We start from the raw sequence: 24,355 nt of genomic DNA on the forward strand, positions 1-24,355 counted from the left end.
CCAGCCACCACACATCATTATTTTATTTTGGTATCGGCGACGCAACACCAACAACAGCCACATATTGTATCAGCAGATATCGCCACAAAAACAACAATACCAGCCACACATCCACCGACCAGTTCCACAGAATTAATTGTTACCAGCTCGTCAAGCCACTAGAGGCCAGCAACCAAATCACCAAGAATAGGGCAAGGTTATTAAAATATGCACATATTATACACAAGTGAGGATTTAGCGAAAACAACACTGCCAACAGGAAGAGCAGCCTAAAAGCGGGATTGGCGGAGATCACCAACAACAACAACACACCACAACGGCAGCAGCAGAAATAATCGTTAAACCTTAATGTCAGTAATTTTTCTATTGTTTCGAAACAAATTGGCTTTTTTTGTATTTTTTCTGGCTTATATCTTTTTTTTTATAAGTAGGTTTACTCACATAGGTATTTCCTTTTTTTTGATGTAGAATTTCTGGTAGGAAAAAGGGTTGGGCAAAAACAAAGGCTTGTGGTTATTAGCCCAAAAATTTTGCTAAGTAATTTGGGCTACGGTGTAATATTACTAATATTTTACTAATATTTCACTTTGTTTTATTTTTATTTTTTCATTTCACTCTTTTTGAAGTTTCCTTGATTAATTTTTCATTTGCATTTTTTTCGCTATTTTTGACATTCATTTGGATTCTTTTAGTTTTGATTTTTGCATTCCTTTTGTGGATAGTTACTATATTCAAAGTACACCGATCTTTAGCGTTGTGCTCTGCCTATAGTTCCACTTCCGTACATGCTTTTTGTTCCTTTTCGGTTAGACCGCAACTAACTCGAAATTATGGAACTTTGAATATTCCTTTTTTTTGATTGCATCGGCACATATTACACTTACATATATTTGCCAGAACGCTTCCGGCAAACTTACCCTTACCCTTCCCGCATTTAACACTACGGGCTTGCATACAAGCATCCACATTAAATCCTTTTTTCTTATCTTGATAATTTTTTTCTTTGACTTTTACACACGTTTGGTTTTTTTGACATTGTCATCACGCTACAAATTTATTACTACCTCATATACGCTCATTATCCAAGATCGTAAGCGATCGATCTGGATCCGCATTCGAACGTGGTCATATGTATACATGTATGTTTGAGTTTTTTGTTTCAGCTACACAAATGCAGCGGCGCCGTTGGATGAGAAGAGTAACTTGGGCAGTGTTTTGAGTGAAACATTAAAATTTATCAAAATACACCTGTTTAGTTGTATGTACATGTGTTAGCACAGACTCCTGCTCTTGCAAAAATAGAACAGGAATTAGCAAATCAGAAAAATAAAAACAGATTGCAACGAACATATGTACATGCATGAAAAACGTCACAAACGTACATTTGCACTTACATACATACCTTTTGTTTTCATATACACATAAATTCTTTTACTTTGATGACCTACTTTTGATGTGTACATAATTGATCTTATGTTTACTTGAGCGGTTGCGGTAGATCAGGGATTAGGGTACTTGATTTTTTTTTTGTTCGCCCTTTTATTTTACTTTATTTGAATTTGTATCTTTAGAATTTAGAATTAGCTCCTATTAATAATATTGCATTAGGGTGGCCCTAAAAGTTTAAATTTTTTTTTTTTGAGGCCAGACACTTTGTCTATTAGTCGTAGGTATTTTTTTATAGAATTGAATTTGAAATGTATCTACTTCTTCTTGCACTCTTATGAATTTTTAATGTTCGCCAGTAATAAAATTTAGCATTAAGTTTGAGCAATTTTTTTATTGTTACTTTGAGTAAACTTTTGAAACCCTTAGAAAATTATTTTGTAGTAAACTTTGATTTTAAAATTTTATTGAAATTATTGAACTGGTAGTAGAGTGTTAGTCGGTAATTTGTAAACCAAAAATTTTGTAAATAAATTATAAGAATTATGTTTGGATGAAATTTTAATACATTCATTATGCAGGGCTAAAGTTTTAAGTTGGTGTTGGTGCTACGCTTGTGCGCGGAAAGGTTAGGTGAAGGTGAGTGTTTAGGGAAAATGACTGAGTGACAGGGGACAGACTCATGTCAGGTTTGGGGGCACTGTAAGTAAATAGGAGTCAGCACAGTGCCCACGGTGCGGCGCAGATTGCACTGCAGAGGGAGGGTAGACTCCACCTAACAAGACATGCCTTCACCTTTTTCTGCCCCTTATGCTTTCCCCTCTATAACTTTGCCCCTCACGCCTATTTATATCTGTTTCAGCTTCCCTTTCTAAACACATGCAGGTATGAACCCTTTTTTTGTTCATGTGGCTGTGGGTGAGGACGGTGGTGAAATACCCCGCCCAAGACGACGAGCTAGCCTGGGCCCGAAAGCATACCTGCTTGCCGCCGCTCCTCGCCATCCAAACAATCAGCCACGTAACAACGGCGCCCAACCGCCGATGGTGCCCGCACTATGGAGCGTGTGCGTAGAAAAGCTTAAACGCAGCCTGGCAAGTATTATTTCTCGCGTCCAACGTGTGGCCTCGACCCACGACTCAATGCCGGGCCTATTTCTCTTCACGCCTTTAAATTTTTGTTCTGTTTAACTACGAACTTAATCACTGGGCTAATGCAACTACTTAAACGTATATTACAGATACTACTCTACATATCTAATAGTAAATAAAATATCGCAGATAAAATAAAAAAATAAATAAAAAAATTAAGTAAAATAAAATAAAATATCACAGTTAGCAGAACAATTAAAAAAAAATGTATAAAATAAAATATCAGATGGCAAAAAAATGTATAAAAAAAAATATCACAGATCAAATAGTCAAGTAGGTAAAATGAATAAATAAATAAAATTAAACAAATAAATAAATGCAAAAATAATCAAATAAATAAAAAGGTAAAAAAAAATAAATAAAAATAATTTAATAATATAATCACATACGTCAATAAATTAATAAATACAATACGTCGATAAATAAATAAATAACATAGAACAAGAGTACTAACTACTACAAAAAACATTAAACTATTTTGCAAAAATGTCTTTAGCGTGGTATACGCCGATCTTTTTCCCACTACTATCGCCAAGTTCATACATAGAATTCCCTATAACGTTTAAAACAATACATTTGACTTGTTTTGGTGCTAATTTAGCGTTGTAATTATCAACTTGGGAGCTTTGTTTGAAGTTGCGGCGATATACCACTTGTCCAATCTGAAACTTTATATCCTTACTCCTGGTGTCGTAGACCTTTTGACTTCTATCGTGGGCCAGCTTCAGCTCCTTCATAATTCTCTCTCTTATGAGTTGCATTTTATCACCAGCCGTATCTATCTCCACGTCACCATCCTTCAACGCCGTCAACTTTCGGTATAGTTCATATGATGCAGCATGCCGTATCATAGGCACACCGAAAGTGGCATAGTATAGTGACATGTTGATGGCTGAGTGAGTAACGCTGCGTAGTGCAAATGCGGCATCGCTGACGCATTTGTCCCAGTTCTTTTGGTTGTCCTTTATGAAGGACCTAATTATCTGCAGCACAGATCGGTTGACTCTTTCCGCAGCTTTACCCTGAGGTGAATAAAATGCAGTTCTCACGTGTGTCGTGCCGTATTTCTCCAAAAACTCTTTGAATATTTCCGAGACGAATTGTTTGCCGTTGTCCGAATGGACATATTCGGGCACACCAAATACGTGAAAGACTTCTTTCTCTAAAAATTTTATAACCTCAGCTGAAGTGGCCCTCATAGGTTTTAAAAACACAAACTTAGTAAAGTGATCTAGACAAACAAAGACATACACGTTACCATCTACAGTACGCGGATACGGACCCATAAAATCAATGAACAAACGTTGGAAAGGTCGCTCTGTGAGCTTTTGTTTACCCATCATCGGTTGTTTGAAAACGTTTTGAGTTTTGTTAGTTTTGCAGGTTTCGAAGTCTTTTACATGTGCGCATACGTCGGTGACCATTCCTGGCCAATAATATTTTTGACGTAGTCGGGACAGTGTCTTGTGGATGCCACCATGACCAGCAGACGGTGAGCTCTGAGACGCCTCAAAAAGCCCCGGTCGCAACCCCGACGGAACCCAGAGCTCCCAGGTCTGGTCCGCTAGAAGATCGTCCCCCCGGTCGAATTGCGTCCGTTTATACACGTAACCGTCCGATACACATAGGTCGGGTAGTTTGTCCTTGTTCTCGGTCACCGTTTTTTTAACTCCGTATACTCCTCCGACTCGAAGCACGGTGACTCGAGACACACGTCTATGGCTCTGTCGTTCGTCTGTATTTCGTCCATGTGCATTCCTGAGAGTGTGTCGGGAACCACGTTTTGCGCACTTTTTCGATGTTGGATGTCGAAATCATAACCCTGGAGTTTCAAACTCCACCTTGCCAACCTCCCAGAAAGATCTTTCTGATTCATGAGCCATTTGAGGCTGGCATGATCAGTTATGATGGTGAACGGGGTTCCTTCTACATAAGGTCGGAATCTTTTAACACTCACGATCGCAGCATAGCATTCTAGTTCTGTTATGCTGTAGTTCTTCTGCGCTTTATTTAGTTTTGCCGAAACGTAGGCAATCGGTCTTTCGTTCTGGTCATAGTCTAGTTGGAACAAAACCCCTCCCACTCCATCCGTTGATGCATCACATTGAATATAAAAACGACGCTTAAAGTCAGGATGTGTGAGCACCGGAGCAGAAACCAAACTCTGCTTTAACATTTCAAATTATTTTATTGCTTCTTCCGTCATTGCAAACTTTTTGATTTTGTCTTTCTTGAGGCAGTCGTGCAGCGGGGCTGCAATAGTCGCATAGTCCTGTATGAAACGTCGGTACCAGCCCGACATACCCAGGAACCGTCGTAGTTGCTTCGGGGTTTTCGGAACTGGATAGTCCCTCACAGCCACCACTTTATTGGCGTCTGTCCTAATACAACCATCCCCGACTACGTACCCTAGATATCGAACTTCTTTGAAACAAAACTTGCTCTTTTCGACATTAATTGTTAACATATCCTCGCGAAGACACCGAGCGACCTTCTCCAACAGACACATATGGGACTCGAAATCTACAGAACAAACTAATAAATCGTCAAGGTAAACAAAAACACGTAAAGCCGCCGGAATGACCTTGTCCATGAGACGACACATTCGTTGTGCTACATTGCACAACCCGAAAGGCATGACGGTAAATTGGTAAAGGGGTCGGCCAGGGACAGTAAAAGCAGTCTTTTCTCTTGACTTCTTCTCCAGAAGAATCTGCCAGAAAGCGTCCTTCAAATCTATCGCGGAAATAAATCGTGTATTTTGTAGTCGGCTGAGGGTTCCATCAATGTGGGGTAAGGGGTAGGCATCCTTAATTGTCCGTTCGTTGACTTTGCGAGCGTCAAGGCACAAGCGGTTTTTCGTCCCATTTATTACCAGTGATGCCGGCGAATTCCAGCTGCTGTTGGACTCCTCGATGACTCCCATGTCCAACATTCGATCTAACTCTGCGTATATGAGTTTTTGAATAGCTAGTGAAATCGGGTAATGGCGCTGCTTTACTGGCAGATTCTCGTCAACCACCTCGATGACGTGTTCCTCCTTATCTATTTGGCCTAACCCTAATACCGCGAAGGACGGGAACTGGGCTTTGACACGCTCCAACCTATTATTTTGCTCGGGCGTCAAAACGTGCTGCACAGCATCGAAAGACAAGTCACCCTCGGCGGGCACGAGCTCCGCCACACTGGCACCATTCACACTACCACTCACACCCTTACTCACAACACTCATACCGAAAGCCTGCCAAAAATCTATCCCAAAATATACTTCCTGTTGCAGATCAGGAACTATCAAAAATTCTAATTCGCTGGTCGTATTATCCCACTCGACTGGTAACTTTATGACCCCTACCCCGGCGGTTTCCTCCCCGTTCGCGGTGCGTATATTTTGGCCCCTGATTGGCACAATCAAGGCCTCTTTACCGCACAGGAGTGCCGCTGAACCTTTCCCTAAACAGCTGGCACTCGCCCCTGAGTCCAAGAGAGCTAAAACTTCCCTACCTCCTATCGCGTTTTTGGCGAAAAATCTATTGTCACCTTTTACAGTGACAATTGTAGCGACAATTTTGCTGCGCAACTTCTTAAAATATCTCCTTTTCTCCCTCATCTTATGAATCTTCTCAAAATTTCTCTTTTTCCTATTAGTACTTATGGTTTCACAAAATATCCTTCTTCTTGCTTCTTCATACTCTATCTTGCTTTGGTGTAAACTCTTTACCTCGCGTTTTTCCACCGTCCCTTGTGGTTTCCTAACCTTCTCTCTCTGTTCTATTTCTTCTTTCTTCAAAATTTTCATTTCAGGTCTGCCGGGTTGCCTAACTCCTGGCTGGGTTCCCCGGTCAACTCCACCAGCCTCGGGTTTCCCTGTTTGGGCTTAAACACGCAAAAGGACGAATCACTTCCACACGCAAAACAGACCATATTGTAGAACGAGGACGAACATTTATTTGGTTTTTGTGCTTCTGCCGGGTTTTTGGCTGTGGTTTGGTGTTGGGGTAAGGATTGGGATTGGTGTTGGGGTGGGCGCTGAGGCTTCCTATCAAAAGCTTCTAACTTCATCTCTCCCAGTATATCTGGCTGTTCGAACCCTATCTCATTAACTGGTCTGGACCGGTTCTTATTTTCCCTAATGAGTTTTTCCGCTCTCTTACACTCAGCCAACGAGTCCATTTTAATGGCGAAGGTCAGGTTGGCTAGGTACGGTTTAAGATTTCCCCTAATTATGCCAACCAATTCCCTCTCAGGGATCCTCTTCCGCAAACGGAACGTCAGGTTGTGGACTTCGCTATAAAAGTCGTCGAAAGCTTCTGCGGGCTGCTGTTTTCGTTCCATTATTTCACGGATTATTTCATAGTCGGACTCGGCGGACTTGAAGTGACTTAGCAGTTCTGCTTTCAGACCAAAATACCCAAAATCGGGATCATCGGAATGGTCTTCGAGCACCTGCCAATACCACTTCAAGGCACCGCCGGAAACCAGACAATGAAAGTCCGTGAACAACTGGTAGTAGGAGATGTTGTGTTGTTCCCGCATTCTCTCTGCCCGGAATACGAAGCTTTCGACGCTCATTCCCTTGTTTGTCCCATCGAATTTGATGTGCCACTTGTCCAAATCTAATTTTTTCCACCTTGGAGGGTTACCACCGTCCCGCTCGGCAGTCCGATTGGTATTCGGCGTACCGTCACGAACAGTAGTTTCCCCCCTCTGGTTTTGAGGTTGTGGCGTTGATGCCACGGCGGACCGATGTCCCGAAGGTTGCGCAGAAGCCTCCATATCCGCTACGTGACCATCAAGGATATCAACATTGGTCTTAATGCTCCTGACCTCCCCTGCCATTTGCACAACCAAGTCTTGTTGTTGCGCCATCATAGCCATCATTCGGCTCAGCTGTTCGACATTGGTGTCTTGGCGGGTGGCTTCAGGAAGAGGGGCATTAAGACCTCTGGGATCCCCTACTGGTGCGCCCATCACTGGAACATCGCCCCCTCGGGCACCCTCATCTCCGCTATCCGACATTTGGCACACCAAATCGATCTTCTGGGAAAAGTTCAATGAATTTTCAGCCTCACTGACTGACACCCCGTTCGCGACAGAGATCCTAATCTGGCGTTCAGGGCCAAAAGATCCGAAGATCCGCGACGCGCACCTATTAAAATAGTTTGTGGGCACAAAGTCGACGGCCCTCGGAATACCAGTGTCGATCTGGTTGAAAACTGAACCCACGATTTGATTTTCAAGCGCTCGAGTGTGACTTCTCGTAATACGCCTATCGGAATTTAAAATCCCCAATCCCCCAATTACGCGGTTCTCTGTCTCTTTATCAGACATTCACTGTCTGAACAATAGATTTATGTCAAAAATTAAAAAAAAAATAAAATAAAAGAATCGGCTGTGCCGAAGACTTCATACCTTTCATGAATGGGGCTGAACAATAATCTTATTCCGCTCGTAATCTCCGAATAATCGGATGTATAAGATAAGAAATATATAGTGAACAGATCTACATACCTTAACGATTTTTAAGATAAATATAAAATAAAAAACAGGTAGGTACTTTGTGTGAGGATGCAAAGTTTCAGGTTTTTTGTGGTCTGCGTGTAAACACTATGACTACGAATCACGTATTTCAACAATATATGACGTAAACGTAACTATTTGATGAAATTTGATGAATTTTGAAGCTTCTAGCCGTAAAAAGGGGGCAAAAATTAGAGTTTATATGGGGTATATAATATATATACCACCGATCTCTATGATTTTTTCAGACAACAATATATGCTATATACGTAGGCATATGGTGAAATTTGAAGCATCTAGCTGTTAAAAAGGGGCAGAAATTGCGCACAGTTTCTTATCTGAACAATCGGTTGTGTGAGATATATACTATATATACCACCGATCTCAATGATTTTTTCAGACAACAATATATGCTATATACGTAAGCATTCGTTGAAATTTGAAGCCTCTAGCTCTTAAAATAGGGCAGTAATTACGAAAAGTTCCTTATCTGAACAATCGGTTGTGGGGGATATATACTATATATACGACCGATCTCATCAATTTTTTCAGGCAACAATACGTGCAATATACGAAATTATATGGTGAAGTTTGAAGCTTCAACCTGTTAAATTGGGTAAGATATTACAAAAATCCTCTTTTTCTGAAAAATCGGTTGTATGGAGGATATATGCTATAGTGGTCCGATCCGGTCGGTTCCGACAAATGTCTAATCGGACACCCAAATACACCCGCTCACCAAATTTTATCAAGATATCTCAAAAATTGAGGGACTAGTTTGCATACAAACAGACAGACGGACAGACGGACATGGCTAAATCAACTCAGCTCTTCAACCTGATTATTTCGGTATACTCAATGGTGGGTCTATCTATTTCTTTTAAGGACTTACAATTTTCGGTTTCGTGACGAAATTAATATACCATTTCATTTTCATGAAAGGTATAAATATATAAATAAAGGATATTAAATAATGGATATAAAAATTACAATATATGTATGTATATAAAAATTCAATTCAATTATTAAGTGATATGTTTGTGTGTATGTATGTATGTGTATGGTAATTCAAGTGATTTATGGGTTTATGCGTATGAGGAAAAAAAAAACTTACACGCTAGTATCAAAAACAAAAATGCTTAAGTATATAAAAAAATTTTATTAAAACTGAAGTTAAATTCAGGGGCTATGTGCGTGTGTGTGTGTGTGTGAGAATTAAAACAAGGTTTGTTTGGGTGTAAAATATTATGTATATGCTAATCGAAACATAGAAACTTAGGACTTGCAAAAGGGAGCATTCAAATTATATGTTGGCTTTTGTGTGTATGCGTCGCAAGACAAACCTTTTTTTTTTTTCTGCCTTAAATGTCTCGTATCCAACCCAAAAATATGATCCAAAACCAAAAACAAAATAACTCAGGGATCAAAAATTAAATGCGAATAATGTTTTTGATACCTAGTGATCTAGGTTTGACGATTTAAGGGTCTGACCCAGAATCCAAAAAAAAAAATACCTCAGGGATAAAACTGAAAACAAAATTTAACTAAAACTAAAACCAATCTCTAACACTATGTTTGTGTGGGTGAGCTAGTTGGATGTAAATTTTCGAAAAAAACGCAATTCAAGCAAGATGTTTGTTTCCTCCTAAGAAATATTCAGTAAAAAAAAAGTTTTTGAATAATCTCGAAACTTCAAGAATATTAAATTTTGAATTTGAAATCAAAAGTTACCAATTAAATTTAATGTATTTGTATTGGTGTCTGTGGTGCTGCCTTGGCGAAGGTTCGGCGAAGGTGGTTAGTCCGTCTCTATGTATTTGAAGTCTGGTCAATCGTGCTGTCCGTGGAAGTGTGGCACTTCACGTTCACGAACTTATTCCTATGAGTGGATGCCACACCTCCTACTCCTAAATATCGTGGCGACGACTGTAAACCTCACTTACCGGCAGTGCTGGACTCCCGGTAAGGTAGCTTGAACAGCTCGCCACGATCTCCTACCTAAGTCTGTCGCTAGCTAAGTGTCATACCAGTTACCACTTTCAACAAAGGAACCTTGACATGGACACTCAGCTAATCCCTATCAGCAGAGGAGCGGCGGCAAGCAGGTATGCTTGCGGGCCCAGGCTAGCTCGTCGTCTTGGGCGGGGCATTTCACCACCGTCCTCACCCGCAGCCACATGAACAAAATAGTGGTTCATACCTGCATGATGAGAAAAAGAAGGGAAAGCTGAAAAAGATCGAAACATACGTGAGGGAAACGTTAAGAGGGGGAAAAGGATGAAGGCCTGTCCTGTCAGGTGGAATCTACCCTCCCTCTGCAGTGCAACTTGCACCGCACCGTGGGCACTGTGCTGACTCCTATCTACTTACAGTGCCCCCAAACCTGACATGAGTCTGTCCCCTGTCACTCAGTCATTTTCCCTAAACACTCACTTTCACCTAACCTTTCCGCGCACAAGCGCAGCACCAACACCAACTTAAAACTTTAGCCCTGCATAATGAATGTATTAAAATTTCATCCGAACATAATTCTTATAATTTATTTACAAAATTTTTGGTTTACAAATTACCGACTAACACTCTACGACCAGTTCAATAATTTCAATAAAACTTTAAACTCAAAGTTTACTACAAAATAATTTTCCAAGGGTTTCAAAAGTTTACTCAAATTAACAATAAAAAAATTGCTCAAACTTAATGCTAAATTTTATTACTGGCGAACATTAAAAATTCATAAGAGTGCAAGAAGAAGTAGATACATTTCAAATTCAATTCTATAAAAAAATACCTACGACTAATAGATAAAGTGTCTGGCCTCAAATAAAAAAATTTAAACTTTTAGGGCCACCCTAATGGAATATTATTAATAGGAGCTAATTCTAAATTCTAAAGATACAAATTCAAATAAAATAAAGTAAAATAAAAGGACGAACAAAAAAAAAATTAAGTACCCTAATCCCTGATCTACCGCAACCGCTCAAGTAAACATAAGATCAATTATGTACACATCAAAAGTAGGTCATCAAAGTAAAAGAATTTATGTGTATATGAAAACAAAAGGTATGTATATAAGTGCAAATGTACGTTTGTGACGTTTTTCATGCATGTACATATGTTCGTTGCAATCTGTTTTTATTTTTCTGATTTGCTAATTCCTGTTCTATTTTTGCAAGAGCAGGAATCTGTGCTAACACATGTACATACAACTAAACAGGTGTATTTTGATAAATTTTAATGTTTCACTCAAAACACTCACCAAGTTACTCTTCTCATCCAACGGCGCCGCTGCAGTTGAGTAGCTGAAACAAAAAACTCAAACATACATATGTTCGAACGCGGATCCAGATCGATCGCTTACGATCTTGGATAATGAGCGTATATGAGGTAGTAATAAATTTGTAGCGTGATGACAATGTCAAAAAAACCAAACGTGTGTAAAAGTCAAAGAAAAAAATTATCAAGATAAGAAAAAAGGATTTAATGTGGGTGCTTGTATGCAAGCCAGTAGTGTTAAATGCGGGAAGGGTAAGGGTAAGTTTGCCGGAAGCGTTCTGGCAAATATATATAAGTGTAATATGTGCCGATGCAATAAAAAAAAGGAATATTCAAAGTTCCATAATTTCGAGTTAGTTGCGGTCTAACCGAAAAGGAACAAAAAGCATGTACGGAAGTGGAACTATAAGCAGAGCACAACGATAAAGATCGGTTTACTTTGAATATAGTAACTATCCACAAAAGGAATGCGAAAATCAAAACTAAAAGAATCCAAATGAATGTCAAAAATAGCGAAAAAAATGCAAATGAAAAATTAATCAAAGAAACTTCAAAAAGAGTGAAATGAAAAAATAAAAATAAAACAAAGTGAAATATTAGTAAAATATTAGTAATGTTACACCGTAGCCCAAATTACTTAGCAAAATTTTTGGGCTAATAACCACAAGCCTTTGTTTTTGCCCAACCCTTTTTCCTACCAGAAATTCTACATCAAAAAAAAAAGGAAATACCTATGTGAGTAAACATACTTATAAAAAAAAGATATAAGCCAGAAAAAATACAAAAAAAGCCAATTTGTTTCGAAACAATAGAAAAATTACTGACATTAAGGTTTAACGATTATTTCTGCTGCTGCCGTTGTGGTGTGTTGTTGTTGTTGGTGATCTCCGCCAATCCCGCTTTTAGACTGCTCTTCCTGTTGGCAGTGTTGTTTTCGCTAAATCCTCACTTGTGTATAATATGTGCATATTTTAATAACCTTGCCCTATTCTTGGTGATTTGGTTGCTGGCCTCTAGTGGCTTGACGAGCTGGTAACAATTAATTCTGTGGAACTGGTCGGTGGATGTGTGGCTGGTATTGTTGTTTTTGTGGCGATATCTGCTGATACAATATGTGTCTGTTGTTGGTGTTGCGTCGCCGATGCCAAAATAAAATAATGATGTGTGGTGGCTGGTGAAAATTGTAATTGCCAATAGAAAATAAGTGGTCGTGCTTGTAATTGGCGTTGCGCCGCCGATGAAAAAAAGTATATATGTGGTCTATATTAAAGTGGTGTAATGACTGTTGTTGGCATTGCGCCGCCAATACCAAAATGATGCTGTATTTTTTTCTTTTGTTGGGCGGGATGTCGCCAATTTCAAAAAGACGATGTGTTTGTTGTTGGGCGTTTTGTCGTCGGCTAAGAGGCCAAAAGGGTAGTGTTGTTGTAGTTGTTGTTGTGGTGACAAGATATTTCCGATACCAAAAAGGTGCTGTAGTGGTTGTTGTTGTGGTGTGTGCCACCAAATTAAAAATATAGTGTAGTGCGTGTGGGTACTTGCCGGGCGGTATGTAGCCAATTCAACCGGTGATGTGGTTGTTGTTGTATACGTGGTTGTAGACGTGGAGTACCGCGGGAGTTTGATGCCGCTAATTTGCCTTTTTAAGCCGTAAAACGAAACTTTAAATTCTCTCAGCGGCTTCTTTCCAGCAGGCAGTGCCCTGTTAAGATACAAAAAAAAACGTTAGTCTTGCAGCATTTCTACCATTAAATTTATTTTATTTTTATTTTCCTTTTTTTTTGTTGTCTGCGTGATTAAATACTCACCGACATACATATATCTGTATGAAGGCGTGCATACATGCATGCAAGTTTGCTTTTGGCTTGCTTGGAAAATTGGCTATATAGAAGCCAGCTTCCCAGTGGGCATGCCTGGTTGGAGGAAGGCAAAAAAAATCCAAGGGCAGTGAAAACCATCAGACTTACCTGGTTTTAGCGGTGGCGATAGCCTTTGTGGTCTAATTTATTTCTGCTGCAACGGTCAGGATCGGGGGCTAGATGGCAAACCAGATTTGCCTGGTTCTAGCGGTCGCGAAACACTTTTCACCGCGCACTACACAATTAAAAAAAGTTACTTCGCTACAAAATTTAGTAAACAGGCTTTTTCGGTTTGAGGCGCGCACTAAAAACTTATTGAAAAATTTTTATTTTTTTTTGTTAACCACTTTCCACTTACACTCACTGGCACTGATGAAATAATACTTTGGCCCGTTGGCTCATTTTGCCCCTTCTTATAGATACCGCCTTGGTAAGGAACGTTACCCAGAAACGGAAAATTTTTACCATTACATGTCAAACTTTCTTTTCGGCTTTCCCGTATTTTCCATTTATACAATCATGCACTCATATATTCATACGCTCACCGCTCCACACAACGAACACCTACACAGATACATTTGGTTCGTGCCACACGCTCATAGTCTTGCACAAATACCCATCCACATACATAATACCGAACAGAACAAACACATAGTTACATATCATTCGTCAAGGCTGCTAGGTTGTTAGCAACATGGTGAAATTTTACTTATTATAACAACATGATGCCCAGCGCAACATCTTATTTCCGTTGCAACATTGTGTTCACTATAGGTACAATGTCAATGTTAATATTATTATGTTAATATTATTTTAATGGCAACATTGCGGCTAAGGCACGGACCTGGACACTAAACACATAAACACATAGACGCATATACACTCTGCCACTCATTTAAGCCAGTATGGAGACAGGCTGTCGTTACACAAGGGCTTTTGATTTCGTCCTGCAGAACTTTTTCATTTTCTTCTACTTAATATGGTAGGTGTCACACCCATTTTACAAAGTTTTTTCTAAAGTTATATTTTGCGTCAATAAACCAATCCAATTACCATGCTTCATCTCTTTTTTCATATTTGGGACATAATTATGGAATTTTTTTCATTTTTCGTAGTTTTCGATATCGGAAAAGTGGGCGTAGTCATAGTCGGATTTCGGCGATATTTTACACCAAGATAAAGTGACTTTAGATAAGTACGTGAACTAAGTTTAGTTAAGACATATCGTTTTTTGCGCAAGTTATCGTGTTCAACGGTCGAGCGGAAGGACAGACGGTCGAATGTGTATAAAAACTGGGCGTGGCTTCAACCGATTTCGCCCATTTTCACAAAAACAGTTATCGTCATAGGATCTATGTCCCTACCAAATATCACAAGGATTGGTGAATTTTTGTTCGACTTATGGCATTAAAAGTATTCTAGATGAATTAAATGAAAAAGTGCGGAGTTACGCCCATTTTAAAATTTTCTTTTATCTTTGCATTTTGTTGCACCATATCATTACTGGAGTCGAATGTTGACATAATTTACTTTTATACTGTAAATATATTAAATTTTTTGTTAAAATTTGACTTAAAACAAATTTTTTTCAAAGTGGGCGTGTTCGTCTTCCGATTTCGCTAATTTTTATTTAGCAGACATACAGTAATAGGAGTAACGTGCCTACCAAATTCCATCATGATATCTTCAACGACTGCCAAATTACAGCTTGCAAAACTTTTAAATTACCTTCTTTTAAAAGTGGGTGGTGCCACGCCCATTGTCCAAAATTTTTCTAATTTTCTATTTTGCGTCATAAAGTCAACGCACCTACCAAGTTTCATCGCTTTATCCGTCTTTGGTAATGAATTATCGCACTTTTTCGGTTTTTCGAAATTTTCGATATAGAAAAAGTGGGAGTGGCTGGGTATAAAAATGTATGGTTACATGAATCCGAAATCGTAAAGTTTTCGTAGTGACCCTAATAAAGGTTCATCTTCAAAAAGTCTTCCAACAATACCACCAAATCTGTATCAAAGTTCAGATTATTCAAACTACTTCGATATCGGTACCATGAATAATGAGTTTTAGCGATCTGAAGAAGTCAACGAAATAATTCGTCGAGGTCATCAAAAGTGTCCTGTTATTTTTCCATATGATTGTGATGACGAGGCATTTCCTATCTCGTTGTTAAACAGAATCTTGCCAAATGGAAAGAAAGTGGAGCGTGACTAGTTAGTGTGGAGTGCCAGAAGCAATGCTTTTTATCACCTACCATGTCGTCTATTAAGCACCAATACTTTAATTCCACCTAAAATTTGTTCTGCGGATATTCCAAATTCCAAGTATGGAAGAAGCTATACGTTAAACTGCCATCATACGAAAATACTCAAGACCACATTAAATGTTATATTCAATGGCGAGCTTTGCAAAATCTAATTCAAAAGGAGGCTACAATTGATACACTTATCAATAACCAGCTAATCACTGAAACTCAAAAGTGGAAAAAAATTTTATATAGAATTTTGGACACTATTTTATTTTTGGGTGAAAGAGGCCTAGCTTTCAAAGGAGAAAGTATATATCTTGGTGAACGAAACGATGGAAATTTTTTGGGCATCTAAGATCTCATAAGCCAATATGATCCAATACTTAGAGATCATTTGGAGAAAGTAAGGATTTGACAACATCAGCACAAGCGTTTACAAGTTCACTATCTTTCCCCAGACATTCAGAACGAGTTTATAGAAATTTTTGCAAAGCACGTGAGGGAAACTATATAAGATCTAGGCAAGAATGCTAGTCACGTTGGCTACATTCATTTTGCGCTAACTCCATTTCAATTCGAAAGCAACACATTTTACAATTCAAGAACGGTTTTTGGCTTTCGTGAATTGTAACCAAAAAACTGGTCAGAAAATCGCTGATCTAGTTTGCCATACTCTAGAAAAACATGAAATCCCATTGAAAGATTGTCGTGCACAAAGGGTACGATAACGGTGCCAATATGAAAGGAGCTTACACGTCACATTCTCAAAAACTCGAATGCTGATTACTCGCCTTGTGCATCCCACAGTCTCAATTTATGTGGTGTTGATGCTGCAGAATGTTGTACGGCTGCAATTACTTTCTTCGGAGTTGTACAAAAATGTTTTACTATTTTCAGCAGCACTCCACAACGATACGACATCCTCAAAAAAAAAAAAAGGACGTGTGGCACTCGGGGACTGCCGCGGTAAAGCTATTGCATATTATCAACTTATGCAATTATAATATTTATGCAACATTTTGTTTTCTTTGATATTAATTCAAGTTTTGTCTTTGATATTAATTCAAGTTAACATTTTTAAGCGTGGTGACCGATAAGAAAACAAATTTTTTACTTTTATTGAATAAATGAGAAGCTAATATTTAACTTTCACTTTAACTTTAACTTTATTTTTCACTTTAACTTTAACTTTCACTTTAACTTTAACATTCACTTTAACTTTAACTTTAACTTTATTTTTAACTTTAACTTTAACATTCACTTTAAATTTAACTTTAACTTTAACCTTAACATTCACTTTAACTTTAATTTTAACTTTAACTTTAACAGTAACTTTAACTTTAAATTTAACTTTAACTTTAACTTTTATTTTAACCTTAGCTTTAACTTTAACTTTAACTTTATTTTTAACTTTAACTTTAACATTCACTTTAAATTTAACTTTAGCTTTAACTTTAACTTTAACTTTGACTTTAACTTTAACTATAACTTTGACTTTAACTTTAACTTTCATTTTAACTTTAACTTTATTTTTAACTTTAACTTTAACTTTGGCTTTAACTTTAACATTCACTTTAACTTTAACTTTAACTTTGACTTTAACCTTAACTTTAACTTTAGCTTTAACTTTGACTTTAACTTTAACCTTAACTTTAACTTTAGCTTTAACTTTAACTTTAACTTTACCTTTACCTTTAACTTTAACTTTAACTGTAACTTTAACTTTCAGTTTAACTTTAACTTTATTTTTATCTTTAACTTTAACTTTCGCTTTAACTTTAACATTCACTTTAACTTTAACCTTAACCTTAACTTTAACTTTAACTTTAACTTTAACTTTAACCTTAAATTTAACTTTAACTTTAACTTTAACTTGAACTTTAACTTTAACTTTAAATTTAACTTTAATTTTGACTTTAACTTTAAATTTAACTTTAACTTTAATTTTAACTTTAACCTTAACTTTAACTTTAACTTTAACTTTCACTTTAACTTTAACTTTATTTTTAATTTTAACTTTCGCTTTAACTTTAACATTCACTTTAGCTTTAACTTTAACTTTAACTTTAACTTTAACTTTAACTTTAACTGTAACTTTAACTTTAACTTTCACTTTCACTTTAACTTTATTTTTATCTTTAAATTTAACTTTCGCTTTAACTTTAACATTCACTTTAGCTTTAACTTTAACTTTAACTTTAAATTTAACTTTAAATTTATCTTTAACTTGAACTTGAACTTTAACTTTAACTTTAACTTTAACTTTAACTTTAACTTTAACTTTAAATTTAACTTTAACTTTAACTTTAAATTTAACTTTAATTTTAACTTTAACTTTAACTTTAACTTTAACCTTAACTTTAACTTTAACTTTAACTTTAACTTTCACTTTAACTTTATTTTTAACTTTAACTTTCGCTTTAACTTTAACATTCACTTTAACTTTAACTTTAACTTTATGATCCGGGGTGGGCGTGAGCTTAGCACCTGCTAACAAGCCAACCTAATATAAACGCACGCAAGTCATTTTCTGTCAAAAATGTCTCATGCACATACAACTTGTATGAGAGCAACTCAAATTTAGTTTGCTGCGTGAAAATCTAACTCGATTTCCAATTTTTGTTCTGCGTGACATTTAGATTTCACGTTTGCACACATGCTTAACATTGTCGCAACGCATGCTTATTTGGGTTGGGGCAAAAAAACGCCGGTTGTTTGCGTGCGCTAAAAAAACGCAGTGCGGTTTTATTAGGTTGGCTCGTAAGCGACCATATATGTATACGATAAGCGATAGCACAATGGCTACTTCGTGAAAATCAACGACAGCTCTTTTAGTTTGATTTCGATGGTCGTACGGTAAATAAGTGTCGCACGCGCGCTTCAAACAGAGTACCAAAGAGTGCGTTGGTAAATTTTCAAAGGAGAAAGTATATATCTTGGTGAACGAAACGATGGACATTTTTTGGGCATCTAAGATCTCATAAACCAATATGATCCAATACTTAGAGATCATTTGGAGAAAGTAAGGATTTGACAACAGGAGCACAAGCGTTTACAAGTTCACTATCTTTCCCCAGACATTCAGAATGAGTTTATAGAAATTTTTGCAAAGCACGTGAGGGAAACTATATTAGATCTAGGCAAGAAAGCTAAGTATTTTGCTATTATCGTTGATGCTATCCCTGATGCTAGTCACGTTGACTACATTCATTTTGCGCTAACTCCATTTCAATTCGAAAGCAACAAATTTTACAATTCAAGAACGGTTTTTGGCTTTCGTGAATTGTAACCAAAAAACTGGTCAGAAAATCGCTGATCTAATTTGCCATACTCTAGGTAAACATGAAATCCCATTGAAAGATTGTCGTGCACAAAGGGTACGATAACGGTGCCAATATGAAAGCAGCTTACACGTCACATTCTCAAAAACTCAAATGCTGATTACTCGCCTTGTGCATCCCACAGTCTCAATTTATGTGGTGTTGATGCTGCAGAATGTTGTACGGCTGCAATTACTTTCTTCGGAGTTGTACAAAAATGTTTTACTATTTTCAGCAGCACTCCACAACGATGCGACATCCTCAAAAAAAAAGGACGTGTGGCACTCGGGGACTGCCGCGGTAAAGCTATTGCATATTATCAACTTATGCAATTATAATATTTATGCAACATTTTGTTTTCATTGATATTAATTCAAGTTTTGTCTTTGATATTAATTCGAGTTAACATTTTTAAGCGTGGTGACCGATAAGAAAACAAATTTTTTACTTTTATTGAATAAATGAGAAGTTAATATTTAACTTTCACTTTAACTTTAACTTTATTTTTCACTTTAACTTTCACTTTAACTTTAACATTCACTTTAACTTTAACTTTATTTTTAACTTTAACATTCACTTTAAATTTAACTTTGGCTTTAACTTTAACTTTAACTTTAACTTTAACCTTAACATTCACTTTAACATTAATTTTAACTTTAACTTTAACAGTAACTTTAACTTTAAATTTAACTTTAACTTTAACTTTAACCTTAACTTTGTGGCAAAACGGCCACAAAGCTTCGGCCTGTACCGCAGCTCCAAAATGTTACCTGTGTAATACACAGAAGCTCGATCATGTCCCTGGATCTGGAGCATGCAGCATCTTCAGAGCGGCACTCGCTGTTGCAAAGGCCAAAGTCTCAATCCAATAGTGATTAGTTTTATCCAAGGCAACCTAAACCGGAGCAGACTTGCTGATGAGCTACTACAACAGTTGGTCTTAGATCATAAAGCTAACAGCGTTATCATCAGCGAACCCTATAGAGCCCGAAATGATTGGCATATAGACAACACCGGCACCGCCGCAATCTGGATGACAGATGCAAACGTCAATATTGTGAACCGTGTTGCCGGACAAGGCTACGTCCGCCTAACTACGAATAATACCACAATAGTAAGCTGCTACTTGTCCCCGAATGATCCCATTCAAACGTTCAGGGACAAGCTTAAACTTATTGAAGACGACCTGAGGGACTTAACTAGTAACCTGGTTGTGGCGGGAGACTTTAACGCAAGAGCCGTCGAATGGGGAATGCCGCAGACTAACACCCGTGGAAGGTTAGTCCTTGAGATGGCAGCCAGGCTCGGTTTGAACGTGCTTAACACTGGTACGACCCCTACATACCGACGGCCAGGCTTTGGATACTCGATCCCCGATGTAACACTAGTGTCAGAAAGCCTGCTGCTGACCGCTGCTGGATGGAGAGTCATAGAGGATCTGACTGGCAGCGATCACAACTACATCACTTTCCACCTAAACGATCCCGGTCAGAGGCAGATTCCGAACGGGCCACGCAGAACAAAAGCATGGGACGCATCCAAGGTCGACTCTGCCACGTTCTCCGCATCAGTACTGGGGGATGCACGACGGATAATCAACAACTCCAGTCCGACGGAGGAGACGGTTGAAAAGACAATGAGCTGTCTTCGCCACGCTTGCAACCTCTCTATGCCACGGAGGGGAGTGTGGAGGGGTAAAAATCAGGTATACTGGTGGAATAGCGAAATCGCGGAGCTGCGGAAAATATGCCACAGGATGCGGAGGCTAGCAACACGCGCGCGCGGCAGGCCTGAGGCTCTAGAAAAGTCGGAAGCGTACAAAGGAGCGAAGAAAGCTCTTAGTGCTGCCATTAAGCAAAGCAAGCTTAAGTGCTGGAAAGCGCTTTGCGAGGAAGTGGATCGAGACCCATGGGGGCAGGGATATAAGATAGTAATGAAGAAGTTCCGTCCGCCAAACCAGCTGATGGACGAGAACCAAATAAGGAACATTTTGGATGGCCTGTTTCCCACCCAACTGCCTAGGGAGGGCGGGTACGTTACCCATGAAGATCGCGACGTGGAACCATTCCAAGAAGAAGAGCTTAAAACTGCCGTGCGAACTATGAAACCTAAGAAAGCATCTGGGCCCGACGGAATACCCGCGGAGGCAATTAGACTAGCTGCAAACGACTGCCCAGAACTTATGTTGCACATGTACAACAAATGTCTCGAAGAAAGAACTTTCCCCACCATATGGAAGACAGCACGACTGATTCTCATTCCAAAAGGGAAAGGAGATCCCAACTCTCCATCATCCTACCGTCCCCTATGTATGTTGGACACAGCAGGGAAATTGATGGAGAGTATCCTGAAGCAACGCCTCACCAGAGCGTTACAGGACGCCGGAGGACTGTCGCCCAGACAGCATGGTTTTCGGAGGGGGCACTCCACAATCGATGCCATAGCAGAAGTTATAGACGCAGTCAAGAAAGCCGAGACAGCGTGCCACAGAGCAAGACCTATAGTGTTGCTGGCCACGCTGGACGTCAAAAACGCTTTTAACTCAGCTAGGTGGGAGGACATGCTTGAGGCACTAGAAAGCACTTTCAAAGTACCGCAATATTTATTAGAAATTTTAAGGGACTACCTAAGAGGTAGGTATCTAATATATGAAAGTACTAACGGTCAAAAAAAGGTAAAAATAACAGGTGGAGCAGCCCAGGGTTCGGTACTAGGTCCCGATCTCTGGAATATAACTTACGACAGTCTTCTTCGATTAGACATGCCAGAAAGCACCTTCCTGTAACTTTAACTTTCAGTTTAACTTTAACTTTATTTTTATCTTTAACTTTAACTTTCGCTTTAACTTTAACATTCACTTTAACTTTAACCTTAACCTTAACTTTAACTTTAACTTTAACTTTAACTTTAACCTTAAATTTAACTTTAACTTTAACTTTAACTTGAACTTTAACTTTAACTTTAAATTTAACTTTAATTTTGACTTTAACTTTAAATTTAACTTTAACTTTAATTTTAACTTTAACCTTAACTTTAACTTTAACTTTAACTTTCACTTTAACTTTAACTTTATTTTTAATTTTAACTTTCGCTTTAACTTTAACATTCACTTTAGCTTTAACTTTAACTTTAACTTTAACTTTAACTTTAACTTTAACTGTAACTTTAACTTTAACTTTCACTTTCACTTTAACTTTATTTTTATCTTTAAATTTAACTTTCGCTTTAACTTTAACATTCACTTTAGCTTTAACTTTAACTTTAACTTTAAATTTAACTTTAAATTTATCTTTAACTTGAACTTGAACTTTAACTTTAACTTTAACTTTAACTTTAACTTTAACTTTAAATTTAACTTTAACTTTAACTTTAAATTTAACTTTAATTTTAATTTTAACTTTAACTTTAACTTTAACCTTAACTTTAACTTTAACTTTAACTTTAACTTTCACTTTAACTTTATTTTTAACTTTAACTTTCGCTTTAACTTTAACATTCACTTTAACTTTAACTTTAACTTTATGATCCGGGGTGGGCGTGAGCTTAGCACCTGCTAACAAGCTAACCTAATATAAACGCACGCAAGTCATTTTCTGTCAAAAATGTCTCATGCACATACAACTTGTATGAGAGCAACTCAAATTTAGTTTGCTGCGTGAAAATCTAACTCGATTTCCAATTTTTGTTCTGCGTGACATTTAGATTTCACGTTTGCACACATGCTTAACATTGTCGCAACGCATGCTTATTTGGGTTGGGGCAAAAAAACGCCGGTTGTTTGCGTGCGCTAAAAAAACGCAGTGCGGTTTTATTAGGTTGGCTCGTAAGCGACCATATATGTATACGATAAGCGATAGCACAATGGCTACTTCGTGAAAATCAACGACAGCTCTTTTAGTTTGATTTCGATGGTCGTACGGTAAATAAGTGTCGCACGCGCGCTTCAAACAGAGTACCAAAGAGTGCGTTGGTAAATTTTCAAAGGAGAAAGTATATATCTTGGTGAACGAAACGATGGACATTTTTTGGGCATCTAAGATCTCATAAACCAATATGATCCAATACTTAGAGATCATTTGGAGAAAGTAAGGATTTGACAACAGGAGCACAAGCGTTTACAAGTTCACTATCTTTCCCCAGACATTCAGAATGAGTTTATAGAAATTTTTGCAAAGCACGTGAGGGAAACTATATTAGATCTAGGCAAGAAAGCTAAGTATTTTGCTATTATCGTTGATGCTATCCCTGATGCTAGTCACGTTGACTACATTCATTTTGCGCTAACTCCATTTCAATTCGAAAGCAACAAATTTTACAATTCAAGAACGGTTTTTGGCTTTCGTGAATTGTAACCAAAAAACTGGTCAGAAAATCGCTGATCTAATTTGCCATACTCTAGGTAAACATGAAATCCCATTGAAAGATTGTCGTGCACAAAGGGTACGATAACGGTGCCAATATGAAAGCAGCTTACACGTCACATTCTCAAAAACTGCCGCGGTAAAGCTATTGCATATTATCAACTTATGCAATTATAATATTTATGCAACATTTTGTTTTCATTGATATTAATTCAAGTTTTGTCTTTGATATTAATTCGAGTTAACATTTTTAAGCGTGGTGACCGATAAGAAAACAAATTTTTTACTTTTATTGAATAAATGAGAAGTTAATATTTAACTTTCACTTTAACTTTAACTTTATTTTTCACTTTAACTTTCACTTTAACTTTAACATTCACTTTAACTTTAACTTTATTTTTAACTTTAACATTCACTTTAAATTTAACTTTGGCTTTAACTTTAACTTTAACTTTAACTTTAACCTTAACATTCACTTTAACATTAATTTTAACTTTAACTTTAACAGTAACTTTAACTTTAAATTTAACTTTAACTTTAACTTTAACCTTAACTTTGTGGCAAAACGGCCACAAAGCTTCGGCCTGTACCGCAGCTCCAAAATGTTACCTGTGTAATACACAGAAGCTCGATCATGTCCCTGGATCTGGAGCATGCAGCATCTTCAGAGCGGCACTCGCTGTTGCAAAGGCCAAAGTCTCAATCCAATAGTGATTAGTTTTATCCAAGGCAACCTAAACCGGAGCAGACTTGCTGATGAGCTACTACAACAGTTGGTCTTAGATCATAAAGCTAACAGCGTTATCATCAGCGAACCCTATAGAGCCCGAAATGATTGGCATATAGACAACACCGGCACCGCCGCAATCTGGATGACAGATGCAAACGTCAATATTGTGAACCGTGTTGCCGGACAAGGCTACGTCCGCCTAACTACGAATAATACCACAATAGTAAGCTGCTACTTGTCCCCGAATGATCCCATTCAAACGTTCAGGGACAAGCTTAAACTTATTGAAGACGACCTGAGGGACTTAACTAGTAACCTGGTTGTGGCGGGAGACTTTAACGCAAGAGCCGTCGAATGGGGAATGCCGCAGACTAACACCCGTGGAAGGTTAGTCCTTGAGATGGCAGCCAGGCTCGGTTTGAACGTGCTTAACACTGGTACGACCCCTACATACCGACGGCCAGGCTTTGGATACTCGATCCCCGATGTAACACTAGTGTCAGAAAGCCT

This window comes from Eurosta solidaginis, chromosome 2, assembly GCF_040869045.1.
Source record: "Eurosta solidaginis isolate ZX-2024a chromosome 2, ASM4086904v1, whole genome shotgun sequence".
Classification (NCBI taxonomy): domain Eukaryota; kingdom Metazoa; phylum Arthropoda; class Insecta; order Diptera; family Tephritidae; genus Eurosta; species Eurosta solidaginis.